Below are 16706 nucleotides of genomic sequence, written 5' to 3' on the forward strand. Positions count from 1 at the left end.
AAATAGAATTATTAAATAGAATTATAAGACAGTTATTAAATAGAAGAACAGTTATAATTAAATAGAATTATAAAACAGTTATAATTAAATAGAATTATAAAACAGTTATAATTAAAATAGAATTATAAAACAGTTATAATTAAATAGAATTATTATGCAGTAACCTAAAATATCGTCTGCACATGAGAAATAGCTTATTTAAAATTCGCCCCTTAATTGATTAAGATTAAATCTTAGTAAATGACGATCCTATTACTAAATCAAAAGTTATTAAGGTGTTTCGTTATTTTATTTTGTGTACCGTACACAATAATCTTAGTACTTGCAGGAGTTTTTTAAAAAGAAAAAAAATGTCAAAGAACATTTTATATTCAAAATTTTAAATTTCTAGTAAATTTTTTATAACGTTTTATTGTAAGTGGAAAGTTCTTATTTTAAGATAAAGAAGTTCCTTATTGATCAAGTTTTAGTTCTTTATTTTCTTTTGTATCTAGTCCAAGAATGCACTATTTGTTTGCAATGTTGTATTTTTGACACAGTTTTTGTTTTTTGTTTATTGTTGTCATTAGCTAAGTATCTTTTTATGTAAGTGTTTGAATTGAACGTAGCTGTTACTAAATTTTTTTATAAAATTAAATTATTTATTTGTGATTTTTACAATTAAACATCATCTTGTTTTTTAATCATTGTACTTCATTATTCCTTCTAAACTTCTAAAAACTATTAATCTCGCATTTAAAAACTTGTTTTCTAATATTTAAATTAATAATTGTTAATGTATTTTTTGAATCCTGATCCAAAAAAAAAAGAAAAAAGAAGTAAAGACACTCATTAAAGTTTGCAAATTTAAGTGAGAAAAATATAAAAATGTTATCAAATCCTAGCTCTTAACTATTAAGGAAGCTGGTTTAAAAATGTCAAAAACAGTTTGAGTGTTTTAAAAGTGTTTCTCTTAGCTGCCTTTCACTTCTTTGCCAACCAAAAAGGTTTTTGATTTTTTGTCTTCAATAGGGACTCATCATATTTTGATTATGTTTTTGTGTGTTTATTTGTTTGATAATGGTTTTAAGAGCAGTGATTACGGAATTCAGTTGAATTAACTGTTTTATGCCTTTGATGGAAACTATTTTCTAGTTACTGGTGTCAGTTTTTGTCCAATGCTTAAAACCATCATTAAATAACTCGTAATATTAATAAACATTCCAACAAATTACCCCAATGTAAATAATGCTTAACTTCAAACATTCCACATTTGGGCTTCCTTCTCTTTCATAGTTCCCCAATAAATAAAAAAAAGTTACCCCAATGTAATGCTTAACTTCAAACAATCCTCATTTGGGTTTTCTTCTCTTTCATTGTTCTCCGAAAAATAATTGTGATAGATGTTCCAAAAAATTACCCTGATATAATGCTTAACTTCAAGCAATCCTCATTTGGGCTCTTTCTTCATTGTAACTAAGTCAAGAAACTTAATTACAGTTTAACTCAGAAAATTAGCAAAATTTCACAAGTCCATTTATGAGGGAACCCATAAAGGTATTTAGAGGAAATATCTACTCAAAAGAGATTCTCACTTGGCAACCATGGAGAATTGGAAATCCATGAAGGTAAAAATATAGGAATTTTAGTTGCCTAGAAACGAATAGAATTTAATAAAATGTCCCCTGAAATGTAAATTACAAGGTGAAATTTCTTTTTAAGCAATGCTTTTTTTTTCCTAATATCTTTTTTTTAAATATATTGTTAGCAAGAAATTTAGTTCATAATAAATTTACCTTGTCAGAGGAATCTATTATTTAATTTTTAAGATATAAACTTGTTTATCTCCACCGACAAAAGCGCTATATTTTGTAATTGTTTCTTTTTCCTGAGACTTAAATGTTATATTTTAAAGACAATGTTTATGTTTTATACTGTGTAAATATAAGCATGGAGATTATTAATGTACTAAAAGTTCCGTATTTGATTTCAGTAATTGTAAGTAATGGTTTTTATAAAGTATTCTTATTTTGTCTTTTAAGGTCTACACAAAACTATTATTCTGTTTTAAGGATATAAAAATTAAAAAAAAAAAAAATTTCTTCAAGAAATTGTTTCTATGTTTAGACAATCATCATTTTTGTATTTGTCATTCTTGTTAAATAGAAATGTGTGAACTCATATACATTTTTTAAAAGGATAAGAATGAACTTTGTATTTTTTTCTGTTTTCAGTTTTGTATTTTGTATTGTACATGTAATGTAATTTTTTTTGATTTTAATATTGAAAATAAAGTTATTACTTTATAAATGGTTCTAGTTTTGCTTTAAAAATTGTAATTTGTGCTTTAGCAAATCCAAGAAAAAAAAAGTAATTTTAGTATTTAGCTATTGTCATATGAAGGCTGATAGTGAATGAAATAAAATAAACACACACATTTTTATTTCTTATATGGTTCAGATGTTTTGTAATTATCGCTCTTTATGTATATTTTTGACACCCTGTTTTATAAAAGCACACAAAGATATAATTCGTTTAATAAACTATTGGTGGACGGATCTTATGATTTTAAGATTTAATCAATTTATTTTATTTAATGTTACGCAAACATATGCAGGCTAATGTGCTCAATGCAAAAAATAGCTTTCAAGCACTTGTTAAGTTGAAGTACACATAGCAAAAAAAAGAAGAAAAAAACATTCTAAGTTACGGCAGGATTCGAACCTGCTATCTCCACGCTACTGAGCATTTAGCCAAAGGGCCATACCACTTAGCCTGGTTTAATGATTTAATTAGCTACTTAAAGCTATAAACAGCGACCTGTTGCTAAAGTTGTTAGAGGAACGGATTTCTAACATTCTTTCTTAACTGTTTTGAATTCAACAAAATCGGATGAAAGTCTTGAGACAAGGAATTGCATTAATCTAAATATGTGGAGGATATTTTGTTTGGGATTCAAAATATGAAGACAGAACTACTAAAATTATCGTATAAACCATGGTTACCTCAACAACTCTTGCAGAAAAGAGATTTTATCACAAGAACTATTTAATTCCAGTAAAGGCAGGATGCAAGCTAGAGTTAAAGAATCCTACCATATCATAACAATTTATTTTCAAAACCATGATTCAATTGTTGTAAAGTAACGGTTGCAGAGATCATAGGTGAACGCACACTCTGACAACGATTGGAAAAGGAACTCGCAATCCTAGAGATATTATTATTTTAATCCATGCAAGGGATAAACCTAGTTAGACACGAACAATATAGGTTTCTATCTAAGTTGGATAATGATGACTGAATCGGGCATTAAGGCTCTATATGGGTGGAGTATTGGCTACAATAAATCAGGTTAATGCAACATTAAGCCCATCTAGATGTGATATTGACTGATAACGATTGCTTTAACCAATAAAAAACCAAGTTTCGTAAATCTTGGTTCTATAGCGGCCCGAGTGATATTGCTACTAGTAGATATTCTGGAAATCAGTAGTCGTAAGATTCATGAACTCATGACCCTCTTGCACACCTGCGTTAGGGATTCAGTATAATTGATTTATTGAATGATTTATTGAAATTACATACATTTGCTGACTTGTGTGCTCAATATATAGGCTTATAAGTCATTGTCAAGTAGAAAATACAGATAGAACAATTCAGAGAAAGACATCACAAAGAATACATCCAGGGTTACGGCGGGATTCGAACCCGCTACCTCCACGCTTAACAGAGCGTTTGGACCGACGATACCGCTAGGCCAGGGAGGCCCCCAGTATAACTGAATGTTTGTAATTCAGCCTATGGCTACTAATGAAAGTAAACACCTTGTTATTTCTCGACTTGGATTCCTGCTCGTTTTAAATCCTAAAAATTTTACTATTAACTCCTAAAACTAATGTCGAATGAATGGTTGAATTTTTTGTGAGTACATCATGATATTTTAGTTTGTGTTGATTATTGTTAAGTTTTATTAAAGTTTGTCAACCCTTTTTAAATGTTTCAATTTTGTCGGATTTTGTTTTGTTAGATTTTGATTTGTAATGACTATGGTAAATCTTACGATATATTGGATGATTAATAACCGAGTGAAAAATATTTCTATTAAATGCGTGCAATAGTGTACACAATAATTATACGCAATTATACAAAAAAAAAAAAAAAAAACGGCAAGCATTTGACAAATTATGCACTCTTATATTTATCTTTTATTTCATGACTTTAAAAAAATTTTTTTTAATACGCTGTACAATCCGAAATTTTGGTCAAATAATTATAATTAAAATGTTTTTTTTTTCTTCATAGAAATATATTTGGGCAAACTTTTATCATAAATAGAATCAGTTGAATCTGTTATTTTTTTAAAAACTTAAATTCAGATATGTGGTAAAAGAACAGAAATATGCAAAATAAAAACGTAGTTAAATTTTTGGACATTTTTCTGACTGCACTACCTAGGACTAAATGTCAAAAATTGCTGTTAAATGATTAGTGGCCAGATGTAATGGATTAAGTTCGGATTTTGCCATATATAACAATAATAATTTTTATTAGATCAACAACCTACCCCATGTATTGAGGATCAAGAATCCTAATTTTTCAAAAGGAAAGTGTAATCACAGGAAAATTCCTTTGTGTACTTTATTTAATAGCTTTATTAACAGGTAACGTTAATTGATCAATAAACAACAGTAATTAAGGTACTCTTCAAAGATACCATTTAATTAACTGATTAGTGTACTTGAAGATTCGATGAGAAATTATTCAAATATTGCATTTTTATGATTCATCATTGAATCTTAGTTATTCAAGTTTATTAAATATACTGTTTATCAATAGTGATAAGTATTAAAAAATTTATCTTATCAATAATCAGCGATCAATGATTTATTTTAAGTTTTCAATATTTTTACATGTTTAATTTGTTTAATTATAATGATATGAGTAAAGTAGAGAAATAAGTTTTCCTCTTATTAGTATAATCACGACACGATGCTTAATGAATTCTGACAAAAATTAGTAAGAATGATTTGATTTATATAATGTATTTTTTGTTGGTAGCAGCTCACCATTATTTTCTTCTGAGAATGTAATAGGAAGAGGTTCGCTGATAACTTTTGTTGTGAAATCGCTCTAGGGCAATTCCATATGTGACGGAATGACATTTTGACTTGCATGATGACAATTAATTGAAGTTTCTATGCATCTAATTTCAAATAAACATGATTTTTTCTCATGCATATCATTATTATTGGTATAATGTGATTCATAAACTAAAAAAAAGAATTTTGTATTTTTTTTATTTTTAATTTTATGAACTTTTTACTTGTGTGACGGAATGACATTTTGGCAACCAAGCTTTCGGCATGCCGCTTAGAACTGGTAGTTTCTGTGAATTTTGCAACTATTATTTTCCTGAACTATTTTTTACTTTTAGTATAATGTGAAAGCAATGTAAATTGTGAATTTGGAAAATTTACCTCAGGTTGGCTAGCAGTTATTAACATCTATTTGCTGTGACGGAATGACAAAAAGTTTAGTGGAAGAAAGTCTTCATTTAAAAAATGTTTTATTAATATGTAAATGATAAACAGAATGTAACAGATAAACAGAATTAATATTTACGTAAGAATCAGTTAAAATTTCAACAATTTGAAAATTAGGTTGTCTCAGAAGAGGTTTTATATCTAACTTGCCAATGTCACATCTTATCTTCGTTCTCAGGAAATTTATGCATAAATCAATTTTTGTCCCATGTTCTTTAAATACTTTAACATCTAAATCGTCTTTGTTTATCAAAGTAATTTGCGCTGCATATAAATGTGCCTTCTTTTTTTTTAGCAGTATGGGACAATGATTAAAGAGCCGACCGCATACTCCTCAATCATATTTTCCATTTCCTCGTCAAAACAGTGGCTTTTCAAATCATACACTTGGTTTTTGTTAAAATTAGAAAGCATTCCAATTTTGATGATTCGCTTCTCAACTAATTGAGCATCTAGTGCAGGTCTCTTGTTCCTGGCAATGCTAATGTAGCAAGTGTCTAGCTGAAGTCATTCTCTTTTACCCTCTCTTAAATAGAATAGCTGGACAAAAACAAAACTTCAACGATTTGTTGCTTCGCCTTTATGAAATCATAAAATTCTTTTACATATTATGTGCCGTTTTACAGCAGCCAGCATCTTGTTTGGCCTTTTAGAACAACATCACAATTACATGGTATTTATAGGTGCATGTGCTGTGAGGTATTAATGAAATACACTTAAAGAAAATGAGAATAAGAACAAAAATGAGATAAGACACACTTTACATCAATATATGCTTCTTTTTGAAAAGCCTCTTTTAAGGCCATAAGTATATATTGCTTCTGCACTCTTCGTTATTCTGTCAGAGTTTGTATTATGACTGAATCCTTCATACTTGGGGGCTTGTAACTAACATCATCTTGACAGTAAATTTTTTTTAACCAAATTAAACAGCTCATCAACATTACTTTTCTCACTTAGTTTCTTTTGAGTTCGATGTTAAATACTTCTCACATAAAGACTGAATTAATTTTTTTACCTCTATTGGTGATTTTGGAAGTGAGTGTACAATTTTTTTTATGGCTTTACCAAGACTCCGCAGGAATTTGCATAGGGAATTTAAATTATTTGTATGTGAAGAGATTGGTAGAATTTGATTTTTTCTTTGTTTACACAATCTGTGCACAACAGCGTTTGCACTTCTGAGTTTTTTGAGTCCAACTTTTGTTGCAGAAGCTTTCTTCTCTGCCTTTCTTTCTCTGTTTTTTTTCTTCATCATATCATGGGGATTTTGGTCTTTTTTAACATTTTATCTGTCTTTCAACAGCTGTTTTAGCCATTAAGTTAATTGAAAAAAAAAATAATTCCCTAGTTTTTGACTAAGCTTCTCAAGGACTCGTTTTGTCATTCCATCGCCGAAGATGTGTCATTCCGTCACGCTAATTATTGGAAGTTAATAATCAAATGCGTAGAATTTTACAATTCCTCATTGATTCTTATGCCACATCTGCTTTATATTCCAAAATATACACATTTTCATTCAAAAACGCAGTTGCTATTTAAAAAAATATACTAAAACATGTGACGGAATGACACAAAAAAAAGTTACTTTTATTTAATATATTAAACTTAAAATGACTTAAAGGCTAGGTTTTAAATGTTTAAATTTTGTACTATATGCATATTTTTATCAAAATATTGCAAAAGAAAGATACATTTCTTTTATTTTATAAGTATTTTTCAAGAAAACAATTTGAGCACAAATGTGAAGAATTCACTTGTCAGCCATGTGATTACTTTAGAATGCTGCCAGATTCAAAAAACTTAAAATTATCAAAAATTAAACAGTAATACGTAGACTTTGGCTATTTTTGAACATATTTTTAAAATTAAAATATGCAATTTATAAAAAAAAAAATTCACTTAAAAGTTGACACTTTCATGGAATTGCCCTCTATTAAAATTTTATTTTCTTATTTAATTTAGTGGTTTTAGTTTCTAGGACTCCTTAGTTCACATTCACATGCTCAATTACCATAAAAAAAATTTGCCTAGAAAATTCATTAATTTGCATGGTACCGCCATCTAGTGAAATTATTTAGTAACAGTTTATATAAATTTATCGTAGAATTTTATTTTATGAAGTTTTTCAACATTTCCTGTAAAAAATAAATAATTGAATTATTTCTGGATAAATTGACATTAAAAAAAAATTTAGTCAAATTCATATTTTTATTGATATTAATATAATTTTATTAATAAAAATTATTAACCGGAAACTCTTTATTATTTCTGGTGTCGCCATCTATAAAAATGATGTAGTATTTTTTTAACAAGTATTTTATTATCTTAATCTTCAATAGAGTAATCGACATAAATAAGACAGTAAATAACTAAATTTTATCCTCTTAAAGTAAAAAAAAACTGCGAAAATCTAGTAACTCATAAGAATTATAAGGAAAAGGAATTCGAAATATTTGAGACACAAAACTTATAAATGAAATTCGAGATTGTTAGTCTTGTTTCATCCTAAATGCAGTGCTTCCATCTGTGCAAGATAGCTAAAACTAATTTTTCTTTCTACTTCTAACATTTATATGAAATAGAATTTATATTTTGTTTCATTGGATGATAACTAATTTTGAATGAAGAAAGTTTATTCCTTTCAAACTGCAAGTTTTTATCATTTATTTATTTATTTATTTATTACAACAAATGAAAATAAATGTAGTTATTATTTGTTTTCATAAATGTAAGTTAAATTGGTAATTTGCATTGTATTTAGAAAATTGGAGTTTTCTTAACAAAAATATTATCTCCTACATGTGTTTAACATATTTTACTGCTTCGCATAATAGTTAAAATCATAATCGATTAAATTTTGTATGCCTCGAAATTTCAATAATTCCACGTTTTCTATAGGAAGAGCAGTATGAAATTAGTGGTTTTTTACACCATTCGGATTTATTGAATTTTTTATGTTTATGAATCCGTGACATGGAATCGAAATAGATTCCCTATAAATTTATGCGAAATGAATCGTGACTGAGGTGCCCTTTAGTTGGTGCATTAGATGCTTTCGGATATCATCAAAAGCAATTTGCCTCCGCAATATTTTACCTGTATATTTACACCTTGGAACATTTTAACGCTTTAACTTGAAATAAATTAGAACATACTATAGTCATTAATCATAGTTACCTAGATATTTAGGTAAATAAATATCTAAATGTTCAATGTTCAATGTTCATCAGGAAAAAAAAAAACATTTTTATTTATTGGAATGCAAGCTTTATAAATTGAGTTTTCTAATTATTCTAATTGGTTCGATAGTCTTCTTATCTACATAGTTTTTTTTAACTTAATAACTAACCTTATATTAATTTAAGAAAACCATAAATTAATAAAAGCACAAAAATATACTTTATTTAAATAAACGTATTCAAGCATTGGTCATTTTAAATTTACTTATTCATCGTATTTGAGTTCGTAACACTCAAAATATCAATTTTCCCGGATATCTGGAAAATACACTGAGAAGAAAAGTATGGTAGAAAATACCTGAATATGAATATATGACCTGAATATACCTGTATTTACTGTGTTTCTGACTCTATTGGAGTATATATTATACATATATTTTTTTAAAAACTTAAGTTTGGAATAAATAGTTAATAAAACGTTTCTCTGTACCATACTGTTACTGACGCCAAAGATGCTTCATTAAATTTGCTATTAGGCTATAATTTAATTGTAAAAATAGGTGTATTCAAGACAGCAAAATTATTGGAGTAAAGTCACTTATGATTTTAAGGGGACAGTGAAATGATCCATGTACTGTTACTGACTCCAACGGATCTTAAATAATTTGGGTAATAAGTACAAAACGAAACAAAAAAAAAATAAGCTGTGCACTAAATAATGGAAAAAACAGCACTAATTCGTTTAAGAGAAACCTATTAATGCTTATTAATTTTACAATAAGTACCAATTTTTATTTCATCTTATTTTATCACCAGCGTTATACAGCCGTCCCAATACAACTTCCAATGTTCAACTTCGTTGTCATGTAATTTTGAACCTCATTCAGAAGGTAAGGAAATTCCTGGATTCCTGGCCTTCATGAAGGACGTTTTGAAAGAACTAATCCGTATTTGCGTTACACGGAGAGGAAAAACACGAAAACTTCCCATGGTTAGCCAGATGGCAGGGTAACTCTAACCTATAATTCACCTACCACTGATCATATTTTAAGTCAGCACTATGGATGTTGCGAGCTGGGTGCATAATTCTTATCAACCAGATATGGCTGGGATTCGAACCCGGGTCGCCTCATTAGGAAGCGAGTGCTTTATCTCCTAAGCAACCACGGCTCTAATAAGTTCTAGCAAAATTAAAAGAGAAATAGTACTAAATCGTTCAGGAAAAGTGTGAAAAATCTCCATATTAATATTGACGCTATTGATATTTAATTAATTTTGGTAATACTTACTAAATGAAATAAAAAATAAGCTATGTTTAAAGAAATACTACTGGATAAATGGTACTAATCCGCTTAAGAGAAGGGTGAAAAATAACCAAACTATTACTGACGCCAATAATGCCTGATAAATTTTAAATGCAAGTACTGACTGAAATTACAAAAAAGCTATGTACTCTAAGTACTATAAGGAGAAATTAATAAAGATATAGCCCTTAATCGTTTAGGACTTAGGAGATACGTAAAAAATTGCCATGTTATTATTGATGCCACTGATGTTTAATTAATTTTAATAACAGGAACTACTGCTATTATGATAATTTGTTAAGTTTTAATAGGTACCAAAAGTACAAATATAGGTACTATATAAGTATATACCTATTAATTCTGAAGCAATTCTTGGAAGCTTTAATATAGATTTACGTGAAAAACTTCATGGTTTTATGGTTCTTCTAACGGCACAAGTTCCGAAGAAAATCGCCCAATTTTGGTAAATTTTGACTAGCACGAGTTGACCTCAACCAACAGCATCACGCTAAATGATTTTAATACAGTTTCTCTTTGCTTTGATCGGATGATTTACTAAAAATGAGTTTTGTTTACTCTAATAATATAACCCCCCTCCGGGAATGACTATATATAATAATAAATTTAAAATAAATTTTTTTTTAGCTTCATTGTGTTGGCTTATGTCTTTCAGTTTCGTGCGGAATTTTGTAGCTTTGTTTAGTACTGATATATATCGATTGCTTGCTTTTTTCCATCCTCTATGAAGAACGGGTATTCAGCTATTTTTTAATAAGTATATCTAAGTAGTGTTTAATTTATTTGTAAAAAAGATACATTTTTAATCACATGCTAAATTTCAAAAATTTAAAACGCGAAACAAATGAACAAAAGAAATTAAAGTAAATATATTCCTATGCATCTATTTCGAACTCGAGTGAACAATTTCTTTTAAAAGGAAAATTAACAGATGGAAGTAAACAAAATTATTTTTCTCTCAATACGAGAAGATAAAAATGATGTTTGTATAGCATAATTATAATGTTTGCCTTTTCTATCAATATATCGAAAACATATTTTTAAAATTAAATTTTATAAAATAGAAACATATGAAGTAAAAATTTAACTCTAGTACGCAATAATAATTATAAATAAGCATCATGTAAATATTTGAATTAAATTATTTTGTGTTTTAAATGTAAAGTGAAAAAAAGTCTTTCAATTTATTTAATTACGTAAAAAAGAAATTTATTTTATTAATTGAATGAAAAATTGAGATACACTAAATAAATTGGAAATAAGGTTAAATTTAATTTAGTTTCGGCAAAATAACGTTAACGTTTGATATTTCTTAGATTTTAATTCGCCTGATAAGTCATTCGGTATAAAGTTTTATTTTAATTAAAATAGCAAGAAATAGTAAATATATTTTTATTTTAATATTTATTTCTAGATATATGCGAGTTTTTAACAATAGTATTTAAAAAATAATTTCTTCTGCCATCTACAGGCTATTTTAAAAGGCAAAAAATATATAAATTAAGTGTAACTTCTTTGAACTAGATACTGCGGAAATGATTACAGAGGTATGTTTCAGCCATTTACAAATAATACGAAGATTCACTATGACGATGACACATTTTTCAGAGTTTATTTTAATCTTGTTTACAGCAAAGCCGTGAATTTTCTAGCTTAACTAGCGTCATTCTTTACTCCACGGCCTTCGTGCTGCTTTCGATTTTAATTGGGTGTTGCCGATCACGTGTGCAAACAGTCGCCATATTGGTGACTAGTTTGTACGGCGAATTACCATTGCTTCCGATCTGTTATTTCTATTTTAGCTGTTTTTTCAATTTATTTGGTTCATACTTTTAAATTAATAATGAGAGGTTCTTGCGCATTTGGGTGTTATAATAAGCTAAATTTAGGATTTAAATTACAGCGTTAACCTACATTAATATGATTGACAGATTGATAAGTACTGATTGCAATAAGAAACCACTGAAAGTATGGCTGAATAGAATTGGCAGAGATAAATGGAATTTAAACGAAAATAGCAGATTGTGTTATGTAAGTTTATAATTTATTTATTCATTTGTTTTAAATTTTTACATATTATTAATTAAATAGAGAAAATATGTTTCGCTTTTTTAAAAGTTAGAGGTTTAACAAAGTCAATTGCATTAAATGTATTCACCAGAAAGAAATGAATGTAGACTACAAATATTATTTTTAAACTTAAAAAATTTTTTCGTCAGAAATCTTTAAAAATAGATTTTAATAGCATTTAAATATTGGAGTGGTTTTTGTTGCTAAAATAAAAACTAGTGTAACATAATAACATATTGATAAGTACGTACTATAGAAACACATTACTAGTGTAACATAGTGATCTAACTACTATTTCAACTCTTTGTTTATTTATTTTTTATTATTTTAAATATTTCATGCATTATTGTAATATTTTATGACGGTGTGAAATTTGGTAATCATATTCAATAAAAATTGTTTTTCATTAATAAACTGAAACAAAAATAATTAGAATTTTTATTAGTTAGCTAATAAATGAAAAAAAAGCGCGTTTACATAATTCTCCTTAATGTTTTTATTTTTTGCTTAATTTCCTTCATTAAAATATTTAAAATGAAAGCTAGCTTTTGAATTTTCATATTGTTCATTTTTTTAAAGCCTTTTCAAAATTAAAGTATTAATAGTAACTACAACCTTAAAATTTAAGATCTGCAAAACCAGGTTAATTTGGAAACATTTTATTGAATAAAAAAAAATTCATATTCTAATAAAATGCGTTCATATAATTCCCTGTTTGTTAACAAAGAGGAAATAATATAACTTTTCTGATATAAATCGCTGATATCATATAGACCCTTTATCTCTGGTACCTTTCTTATGTTTAAAAATTATTTAAATAACTGTAATATTATAATATTATAATTTATAAATATTATAAATATCTTTTACGAACGAGTAAGTAATAGTAAATAAATTTGAATATGGCAAACTTGAATAATAATATCATATTTGTTCCATTATTATTTAAAATTTAATATGTCAAACGTGAATCCAGTATGATTTAGTAGGATAAAATATATGATTTGAATACCCATAAAGCAGGCAAATAAATAATACATTTCTCAATAAGTGACGACTTCTATGTTGAATGTGTAAAGAGCTCAATTCACATCATAGTGTATTTGACTCGCATTAAAGTAAATATTTTATCTAAGCGCTCAATTTAATGTATTTCTCGTTTATTCGTCAAAGAAATATATTAAAGAGATATGCTGAAATGAATAACTGCCCCCAAATCGATAATTCAAATAAACTCATCTGTAATATTTATAGACACATTTGACGAGAGAATTTGGATCAAATCAAAACGTTGTTTTTCGTGTGTTGTACCTTTGCATTTTCCTGTTTATTTATACAATAGATATTAATAAAGTTGCCCTGTCAACCCTTTGACGTGTGTATGTATATATATATATATATATATATATATATATATATATATATATATATATATATATATATATATATATATATATATATATATATATATATATATATATATATATATATATATATATATATATATATATATATATATATATATATATATATTAGTTTTTTTTCTTTTCTGACTCTCTAACTACAAGTAAGAATATATTTTGGTATTTTTAATTATTTATAATAAATAGTGTTATAGTTAAATCTGTTAAGTTATCGGAAATATTTTAGTACCAAAATATAAAATCCGAAAAAAAGAAAAAAAAATTTTTTTCGAAATATTTTCCTTGTTCATGTTCAAAAATTTATCGATAATTGATTTTGTAGCTTAAAGAAACAAAAATGATGAATAACTGTTTCTCTTAGATCTGCTGAAAATACGTGCAAATTTAACGAAATATTATGTGAAAGTGAACTATGTTTGGAAGATTTTACCTGCAATGCAGAAAAGAACATTGGTGTTTAATGCTGCATTTCATAACAATAAATTATTAAAATTCTAAATATAATATTTTTCTCTTATTTTGACCTAAATTAATGCCAAATAAAGAAAAAAGTATAAAAAATATGTTTTAAAATACCGTGTCAAAGGATTGGGAGTCACATGGAATCCATTTTTTGATGAATGTTCATGAGACTTGGCGTGTGTACAGTGTGCTAAATAAAAAACGGAATACTCTGAATAACTATCGATCTAATGATTGGATCTTCACGTTCTAGGACTCAAATTTTATGATTCAAGGGGGTGTCCTCAAAAATGCTCATTAATTAGTGCAGACAATAATGTAAGTTACGCAATCAGACACAAAATCGTTCTTTCTGTGAATAAACACACCTTTTATCAACGGATTTGGCTAATTTCCAAAATAAAGGCGCCATTTGGAAAATATGGTCCCAATAATTAGGCTAGGGCCACAGCCCAAAGTTTGGTCAAAGTTTTGTAAAATTTTTCTTTTTGCGTGTTTAACCATTATCTCGAGAACTTTTTAAGTAAATTGAAAAGTTTCTGCACACAATTATAAAATTCATTAATCCAAAGATAATTCCACGCAAAATGTAACTCATAGTAAATATTTATTATTTTATATAATTTATTTTAATAATAGCCTGAAAATGTTAATATGTATATTATTATTTTATATCATTATTTTATATAATTTACTTTAATAATAGTCTGAAAAAATTAAAATTGTTAGGTAGACAATTTTTTATATAATTTTATTGAAGGTAATTTTAAATAGAAAAATATCTAAATTGAGCGAAATCGGTCGAATAGTTCACAAGAAATTGAAATTTGAGAAAGTCGTAGTTTTAAAATCCGGTTTTTCCAGAACTATTTGACCGATTTCGCTCAAATACTATATTTTGCCATCTAAAATTGAATTCTTTGAAATGACGGAAAAAACGAAGAACCGATCATTGGTTAAAAGTTATTCAGCGTGGTCTGTTTTTTATTTTGCGCACTTTACGTTATGCGAGCCACTGGAAAAAGATGAGTGGTTCACTTTTGACCACCAGGTGAGAAATTGGAGCTTTTAAAAAACAAAAACTTGTTATAGGAGATTAGAGCATACTTTTTCTGAAGCTTCATTTTGAGCATCTAAAAATTGACCGATGACTTGAGAGATGTATTTTATTGTAATAGAAAGAGTTAGAAATTATGATTTACTGGGTTCTGTTTCGGTGATAATGTATTTGACTTTCAAAGGTTTTAAAGTTTGTAAATCGATGGTGTTTTCAACTTTGAAAATAAAACACTGTTTTCGGCAGCATATCAAACCATAGGTCTCAACTTGTAAGTTCTAATTTAATTAAAATCAAAAAAAGCGAATCAGAACTGTATAAAAAAATATATGCTTTCTGCGTAGTGACGGGATATTTCCTTACCACAAGTTTCAAAATTGGTTTGAAAACTGCTCAACAGATGTCTCTGCTAACTGAAAAAAAAGTCTATGAAGCAACGTATGCTGTCTCATGTCAGACCACAGATATTAACTTGAAAGTCCTAGCACCGAATAAGATTTAAAGTGGTAGTGAAATAACATTTACAGTAAGCTTAATTTGTATAATTTTGTCAGTTTTTATATTTGTTTAAATTGCTTATAAATAGAAAGTAACGCTATAACAGCGCCATATGGTGAAGAAATTCTCAACTAATTTTCCAAATTGGTAGATGACCGTTTTCTTAGCAGAGCACAAGATGCTTTTCTTTTTCTATCACCTTTCATTACATTCCTATTACCTTCCGTTTTTTATAGTCTTTTGTCACATTTTCCTCTCCTCTGAAATTGTTGATCCAACTAAGGGAATTGATAGTTTAAAAAAAATATTTGCATAAAAATTTATGATACTTCGTCCGAAATTAAATAAGCCTGCAATAGAATTAGTGCTGAAATTTCAACGTTTAATTTGTAGATTTATAATTTTGCAACAACAGCAATAAAACCATTTAAGCTTAGCTGTATATTATAATTAGATTTTTGTTACAAGTAATCTCAAAACATAATTTATATACCAAGGCTTATAATTTTTTAAAACTTTAAGCATAACTTAAACGATATGTATTAAAGAAATAGAGCTACAATGAACATGGGATATTTTAATATGAAAAATACTTTATTGCTCTTAAACTTAGATAATAATCTAAAAGAAGTTACACAAACATTTCAGACAAATTTACTTTTAATATGCATAATAAAATTTTATTATCCAGTAATTTTTCTCCGTTAAAAGCTAAGCTTTATCAGTCGAATGGAACTATTTTCTAAATCGTAAACATGTAAATTAGGATAAGAGATAGCTAAACCAATCTTTTTAAAAGTGTTAATTTGAAATTCTTAGGATAACTATGACTTTAGCTTTTATGGCTTTAACTTCTTTTTCAAGTGCGATTTTACGGTCGTCTTGTTTAGCTATTGGAATGAAATGAAGTTAGTAACCACAATGTTTTATGATTTAACTGCATTTTTTTTTAATTTTCTAATTCTTTTATAACTCATTTAAACACTTTTGCATCATAACAAGTTTAGTTCATTTTCGGCTTGAAGAAGTTGGTATAATCTTTTTTTTTATAAAAATAATCCTCGAAAAAGAATGTTACTTCCTGAATAAATGTTTGTAACCTGAAACTGCACTTGTAAACATTATGCAAGAGTCATAATAAAAAAACTTTATTAGGTATTAAATTCTCT

This window comes from Parasteatoda tepidariorum, chromosome 6 (assembly GCF_982258835.1).
Source record: "Parasteatoda tepidariorum strain Cologne lab strain chromosome 6, Ptep-v5.0, whole genome shotgun sequence".
Classification (NCBI taxonomy): domain Eukaryota; kingdom Metazoa; phylum Arthropoda; class Arachnida; order Araneae; family Theridiidae; genus Parasteatoda; species Parasteatoda tepidariorum.